Source organism: Gossypium raimondii, chromosome 3, assembly GCF_025698545.1.
Source record: "Gossypium raimondii isolate GPD5lz chromosome 3, ASM2569854v1, whole genome shotgun sequence".
Classification (NCBI taxonomy): Eukaryota; Viridiplantae; Streptophyta; class Magnoliopsida; order Malvales; family Malvaceae; genus Gossypium; species Gossypium raimondii.
In genome coordinates, this window is record NC_068567.1 from 8,092,670 (window position 1) to 8,101,331 (window position 8,662).

An 8,662-nucleotide genomic window follows, 5' to 3' on the forward strand; every position below is an offset into this window, starting at 1 on the left:
GGTTTGAAACGAGAGGTAACAAATTTTGTTGTTCGTTGTCTGATGTGCCAGCAAGTTAAAACTGAGCACCAGTTGCCTTCGAGTTTGATTCAACCTGTTAAGATTCCCTTATGGAAATGAGAATGAGTGATGATGGACTTCGTTAATGGGTTGCCATTGACACCCACTAAGAAGGATTTTGTGTGGGTCATCGTGGATCAATTGACCAAATCCGCTCATTTTATTCCGGTTCAGACGGACTACTCACTGCAAAAGTTAGCGAAGCTCTATATTTCTAAGATTGTGAGGCTACATGGGGTTCCAATTTCGATAATTTCAAGAGCCAGACTTTAAGCTATCATTCTGAGTTTTTGTTTGTCTATAGAACTCTAGAATGATATACAATTTGTTCTTCCTTTTCCTTGTACAGATTGCAACTTCTACGTCTAGAGTGCTACTAATATTCTTTTGAATACTTGCCTATATCATCCGATAATAATCCAATATATTTAATCTTTCCAGAATTAAATTAGATCTAATAGCATAACATACAGTCATCTATGTCTAAAGCTTGCATGCATGCATTTAAAATAATCACAAATCGAATGAAATAGTAATCTACTCAAAATCAAACCATGGGCATTAAAGATAATAAGAATTTACCAAAATAATTTCAACCCATTGAGATTTAGCTCATGGGTTGGACATTCAAATCCAAAACAAAACCATTCAACTTCGTCATTTAAGTTTATGATTCACAAAGTTCAAATAAGAAAATAAAGGCAGAACTGCAGGAAGCTGTCCCTACTCCAGCTTTTACTTTAATAATGAGATTTGATGAAAAATCCAGTGCAGATTTCTCTTCTCCTTCCTTGCGTCTGTGACTATTCTGCTCTATAAGCTGATACATCTCCTCATTTTTTCTCTGAGATTTTTCATGAGAATCTGATCCAGAGAGAAAAAAAATTTCTCCAATACTTCTCTCTCCCCGGATCCCCTTTATTTTCTTTTCTCTTTCCTCATTTACAAGGTAGGTCCCTCCTTCTCAGCACACACCTTTTGCTTCCTCTTTTTTTAGGGTAGTTTATCTGGTACAAGTATAGCTGGCTGAAAGTGACGTGGACTAAATGTTGCGTCATCTTTCAAGAATTTCCATGGCATTCTTATTGGAAATCTAGCCAACATTTTGCCATGGCAATATTTCACTTCATTCGTTTTCCTACTCTTTTTTTCTTCTCTTCTTCATCCTGCACCTGCTGCCAACCACAACCAACACCTTTCTTCCCGAATAATAAAACTAACAAATAATAACATTTATAGCATAATCCAAGCTTTTTTATGCAATGTTATAAAAATATCTAAACATTCAAATATATTTACTTAATTAAAAACAATTAATTCAATCTAGAGGCTTGAAGTATAGCTTTTGCAAGAGTTATCAATCTCCTAGGATTTCGCCTCAAGAAAGTTAATAAGTCATCGCTTCACTTCTCGATTCTGGAAGAAACTACATGGGGCTGTGGGTTTGAGATTGAACTTTAGTACTGGAGGATATGCTTCGGAGTTGTGTGATTGATTTTTGAGATAGTTTGGACGATTTTCTGTCATTAGCTGAGTTCGCCTATAATAACAGTTTTTAGTCTAGCATTCATATGGCGCCTCACGAGGCTCTATATGGTCGTAAGTGCCGTACTCCGCTATGTTAGACTAGGTTGGGTGAGCGATGAGTTTTGGGTTCTGAGTTGGTTTTCGAGACTGAAGATAAGGTTGGACTGATTTGGGATCATCTAAAGGCAGTTTCTGATATACAGAAGTTTTATGCAGATTTGAAAAAGAGAGATATCGAGTACTCTGTGTGTGACTTCGTATTTCTTAAGGTTTCTCCATGGTAGAAGGTTCTGCGGTTCAGTCATAATGGCAAGTTGAGCCCTAGGTTTATTGGGTCGTAACAAATTTTGAAGCATGTGGGACTGGTGGCTTATCAGTTGGAGTTACCTCCAAAGTTGGATCGTATCCATGATGTGTTTCACGTCTCAATGTTGAGGTGATATTGGTCTAAGCCATCTCACGTTGTCTCTGTTGGAGAGATCGAGGTTAGACAAGACTTGACTTTTGATGAAAAGTCAGTTCAGATTTTGAGGAGGAAGTCCATTCCGTTAGTTAAGGTTCTGTCGCAGAATCATGATTCTGAGGAAGCCACGTGAGAACCTGAAGACTCGATGCTAGAGCAGTATCCTCATCTGTTCAGATCAAGTAAATTTTGAGGCTGAAATTTCTTTTAAGGGGTAGAGTTGTAACGCCCTGAATAATTTAAGTTTGTTTCTGTGAAATTTGACATAAAGGTGTATCTGCTTCAGTGGTTAAGTGTTCTAGGTGTGTGTGTGTGGTCTTGGGTTCAAGTCCTACATTTGGAAAAAATTTTGTTATTTTTTATCCAAGCCTTATCCCTGTTTGGTGGCTTTATATAAATTATCTATTAATCCATATCAAAATGAGTCTGTTGGTTCGAGTGGTAAGGAGTTAACCTGCTAAAGGTCTTGTGTTTAAATCCCTACGTGAGCGAGGGTGATAATTTTTGTTTCGATTGATTAAGAGAGTTTGGATGGAATCGAAAGTCTGTTTAAATGGGTAGTTATCAGTTGATTAGGAGTGGATATAGTGGAATTTTTATTTTGAGTTTAATTTATTTTTATTTTATCTTATTTTATTTTTTTCTAAAAATCTTTTTTTCTATTTTAACGTTCTTTTTTCTTCTTCTTTTCCACTTCTATAAATTTTAGCTCTCATTTTCTCTCTTTCGTTTCGGTAATCAAATTTTTTGGTACAATTCGTTGTATTTCAGTCTTGGTACCCAATTTTGGTTTGGCAAGTGTGGTAAGTGTGGTTATTATTTTTGGTTAGTGAATTTTTGGTTGATGGGGTTTCGTTATTGTCGTTTAGGAGAAGATCAAGGGGTTCAGGGATTTCCATCGATGCTATAACTGTGAGAATCACCGCTGTTCATTTCAAGGTAAGGGTTTTGGTTGAACAAGGGATTGTTGATTTGATACAGTTTCGGTTGAGCATCGTTTTAGGCAGCTAAATTCAAATTTTTAATGATCAATTTTAGGTTTTGCTGGCCTCGAGAGTGATTTCACATCAAAACCGAATAAGGTGTATACTCTTAACACGAAAAATTGAGTTTCAATGAAAGTCGAAAATAGAGTCTGTCGACGCCACACGGGCGTGTGGCTAGCCATGTGCGAGACACGACTGTGTGACTGACGAAAGCGTGGCCGTGCGTAAGACACGACCATGTGATGGTGTGAGTGTGGCCGTGTGGGCCACACGGGCTAGGTCAAGTTAGACGTGTGGGCCATACGGGCATGTCACACAGAAGTGTAGGTTTTGGGCGAGGTCATGTGGGCCACATAGGTATGTGGGCCCAAAATTTTAAAAATTTCCCTCGGGTCACACGGGTCGTTCCATTTGACTAGGGGCCTACCATAGGGTCAGGAAGGGCTAACCAAACCCTAATTCATGTGATCTGATATTCTGATAGTCTAATCTGAGTAGGACACTGATATGTATGTCTGACTGTTCTGTTTGAGCATATAAGTTATCTATATACGAGCATGTTAAGCGTGTTAATTCAGTTAATTCTGTATTTTGTACCTGTGTTGGGGTGGGTTTTGTATATGTGGAGGAAGTGATCTATATGGCAACCTTTCGCCTATATTCTGGTAGCTTGACTGTATATTATATGTTATGTGTTGCATCGACACTATATGGTGTGTAGGGATGGGTGGGTGTTCTTAACCCCACATGGTGTGATGGGATGGTCGGAGATGGTGTGTAAAGGATGGGGGTAGGATTCTGTATATCTGTCTTGTTTATCTGATTATGATATCTGTATCTGTTATGAACTTAGGTCCGAATCTGTATCTAACTATATATGAAATCCTGTAATTGTTGCATGACTATTTCTGTTGGGTTACACACTGAGTTTACGAAAACTCACATATGTTTGTCTATTCTATTCAAGTAATCTATAGGCTTAGGCGAGTCGGTGCGACGGAGGCTCAGCGATGACCACTGGACTAAGATCTAATTTTATTTATTTATAATAGTTTTATTTTAAAATCTTGTTTTCTTGAGAGTTTGTAACTTTTAAGACTCTCTGACTGTGTGGTTTTAACTTTTGGATTTGAATTTCATTTTACTTTCTTGTCTGCAATGTTGATAAAAAAATTACGCAAACAAATGTTTTTAACAAATAGTTTTTGGAAAACAAGCTTGGTTTTTGTTTTAAAAGAATTTCAAACTTCTACTACGAAATAAATAGTTAACTTTAAAAAACATCATATAACAGTTTCAGTAATGAATACGTTTTATAATACTTGGACGCTTTATCAAATAACTAAACATGGTTTTATCGAAGTATCGTCGGTTCCAAAATCCTTCTTCGTAACACTCCCGAATTTGGCCATAACGTCTAGGCCGAGTTTGATGTGTTACAGAAAGACTTCCACAATTTTGAATAGCTTTGTCTAACGTAAGCACAATTTTCTTAGGAATAATTTCAATCTTGAATTGAACAATAAAACTCTCTATCATAGGGAAAATTCTTTCGGTCGAAGTCTACCATCATTGTCGTTTTTTCCTTCTTTTTTTCTCGTACAAGTTGTCATTTTCATAAGCCTAAAAATGGAATTCGCCCAACTCATTTAATTATAACAATCCATTTTCCCCTTCCAATAGCGAATTCAAATTAGTTCCTTAATTGCCCAAATAAGCGATAGATAGAAATTCTTTCTAAATACTAGTTTATATAGGAGCATCTCAATTAGTATTTTGTATGATGTCTTGTATATCCATAAAGGATTGTTAAACTTAACTGACCAATACTTCTATGAGAAGTTTAATGTCTTTTCTAAAATTTGCTTAATCTCATGGTTGGAAATCTCTGCTTGCCCGTTAGCTTGTGAATGGTAACTCAGTCTCTCTATGATGTATACAATATTTTTCCATTAGTGTTCAAAACCATTTGCTTTTGGAGTTTTGAATCTAGTGAATATGTGTTTCTTTAATAACTGAAGCACTGCCTTTGCATCATTCATGGGAGTTGCATCTACCTCCACCTATTTAGGCACATAATCAACTACTAGAGAAATAAACACAATCCTAAAAGACATAAAAATGGGCCGATAAAATCAATTCCCCACACATTAAAAATATCAAGTTCTAGAACAGTACTTTTTAGAATTTCATCTTGACTTGGTATGTGCCCCATCCTTTGATATCTATCACATTGCCAAACCAAAGCTTGAGCATCCTTGAAAAATGTGGGTCAGATAAAACTAGATTGCAACACTTTTTTCATTGTTTTCTATCCTCCAAAATGGCCTTAAGCATGACATTGGGCCAAAATTTCATTTACTTCACATTAAAAAACACGTCTTCGTATGATCTAATCTTTACATTGATTAAAAAAAATTACGGCTCTTCCTATAATACCTCTTCACCTCATGTAGAACTCGTTTTCATTGTTGGGCACTCATCATTAGAGGTAGAATATGGTTGGCCAAATAATTAGCGTAACCAACAAACCATGGAGTGGTGTAAAATCCCACCATGAATGGTTATTCGTTAGAGAATGTTTTATTAATTTGATCTTGAGCACTCTTCTCACCATCATACTTCAATTTTAATAAATTATCAATTAATTTATTTTTAGTTCTCTTTCGATCTACTACCCCGATATCAAACTACACTTACCCCATCAACTAAGGTTTTGAGCCTTTCCCAATTAAGTATTTGATTGTTGCAATATCTATATATACCACCAATTTATTTTTTATTATACAATATGGAAATTTTCATAAGTAAACAAAACTAACATTTCTTTCTCAATGTTAGCGTAATTCATCTAGGCTTCACTCAACGTTTTGTTAGTGTAGAAAATTATATAAAGTATCCTATCCTTTCATTGACCAAGCACAACCCCTACAGTAAAATCACTTGTATCGTACATCAAATCAAATTCCAATCAAGTTTATCCATTATTGGTGCAGTAATTAACCTCATCTTTAATTCTTGAAACACATTCAAACAAAACTAATTGAAATTAAAACTTACATATTTCTCCAAAATATTTCACAAGGGTTTAGAAATTTTTAAATCTTTTTTTTGGTAAAAAAAAAAGATTACCAAAAAAAAGAAGACAAAAGTAACTTTTACATCCAAATCATTATGGCCTAGTGAAACCCTGTAAATCATCATGAATAAGATTTAAAACATAATCAAGTGGTTGTAAGAAACTATAGAATCCTATCTCCCTGCCATAGGCCTGTCTAGCTAATGAATCTATTACTTTATTTCTTTCCCTATAGACATGTTATATCTTCACTTTCCAATGATTTTGAATCAAACGCTTGATATCTTGAGCCACTGTAAAATGAGGAATCTTTGACATAGGACTCAACAACATATGAACAACCTCTAAGCTATCCAACTCAAGGATCACCTTCCTTACTCCCTTACTCTAAGCTTGTCGTAATTCATTGCATGCTTCCTATAGCTCAACTTCAACAGTTGAATAGATTCCAATCTTTAGGGAAAATCCCATATTCCATCTTCTATGACCATCCCTAATAACACCACTAGATGACCCGTGACCAGTCTCCAACATCCTTACTCCATCCGTGTTCACTTTGTACCATTCCACCTCTGGCAACCTCCAAAAAGTTTCCATGCTATGTTTGATGAATTGTTTATCATTGCCCTTTATATGTTTTGTATCTCCATCACCTTCCCCAAAAAAATGGTGAGCTTGTTCTATAATACCTTTAACGTTCAGATGGGAGCTATTAAAAAAGAACATTATTGTGATTCTTCCACAAGCACCAGCAAATGACTCTAAACTTGCTACTCCAACTATCATCATTACAAGCAAACTTAGAAGACCCATACATGTTTGCAAAAATCCATCCTTCCAATGGAAGGTGCATGAACTCCATTAACATATCAGATCTAATGAGGAGGGTCCAAACTAAAATGGTCTAAAAACATACATGAAGTACATGACTGATAGTTTCAATTTGATTCCCACAAAGACTACATTTACTATTAACATCGATATGTTTGTGTGCCCTTACCTCATTCGTAACAAGTTTATTCTGTGCGACTAACCAAAGAAATAACTTGACCCATTAAGGGCGGTTGTTGCTCCAAATGCTTTTCCATTTTTCCTATCATTTGTAGAAGCTGTAGGTTGTAAACAATTATAGGCAAATTTGGTGGTGAATTTGTAATTTTTAGCCCATTTCCAGCCTAGGAAATCCTCAACATCATGAGCCATTAGTGGTCTTTTAACAGTTATATATTGCAGAATATTGTTTCGCAACAAAGGAGTAAATCGTTCCGAAGCCCACTTTCCCTCAACTATTGTCATCTTAGCCACCAGTACATACACTGGCACATTCCCACCCATAGCAGAGCAGTAGTCAGCAAGTGTTCCATTGTAACCTCCCTAACCTGGCTTAAACGTTATGGCCAGATTTAGAAGGCTACATTAGCCACCGAAATGGCTAAGCAAACCATTTGACCTTTGACAATCCTTAACATGGCTAATTTTGAAGAAAATTTTTATTGTTATCCAAGTTAGATAAAACATTCGTTTATTGGTGTTATCTTACGAAAAACCCTAGCTTGTCTAACTTTAGGAAAAGGCATCACTCTTGAAATTAAGTAACGTTAAAACATTCATTTAATTAGGTCATCTTTATTTAGAGTCTATTTTATTATTGCTACCATATTTTAGAAGATTAATTGATTTGACATATGTTTTTCAAAAATCAAATCATTGAAATGCAACGAAAAACTATTATACATGCCATTTTGGAAATCTTGTTGCCTTATTGATTTGTTTTTTTTTCAAAAATGGTTTATTTGCAACGCAACAGAAAATTGATGAACAATGTCAGTTTTACTTAAGCTAGGTATCATGCAATTATCGGTTATTAAGCTTTGATGATCTATGCATGCACAAAATCCCTAAATCAAAAATAATCAAGCCACAATCCAAAAACCAATAAAGAACTTATTAAAAATACTAATTTAAAAATAATCCAATGTCCGAGGTAATACTCCGTATGTCAGGTCTAATCCTAGTCTTGAGCATCACCTGAGAAGTTTGAAAACTATGGTGTGAGCTAAACTAGCTCAGTGTGAGTCTATAACAGTATAATCACACAATCATTCATACAAGAAACAATCATTAATTCAACACCATTCGATGCAACACAAAACAATACATAGCATAAATTAATCATTCGAGTATGTTGTGAGCATGATCCAATGCAAAAAGGTTCCTACCCATCCATCCATTACACACCAGGAGTTCCCTAGAACCCATCTGCCAAAGTCTGAGCAATGCAAGCAAAGCTTGACGTGGTTAAAACAACATGATAAACAATGCATTTATACTGCCAATCAATATGTAGACAAGTTGTCAATTTTGTGGGAAAGCCACTAGTTCAGTAAATGCATATTAAACTGCAAATCATTATGTGATATAATCGCCAATCTCCTTAGTACTCCCGGTGCAATGCACTAACAACATTAATGCGAACTTAATTTGCCATTGTTACTCCACGAAACTCCTCTATCATCCAAAATATCCCATCCCATGCACATGCATTAT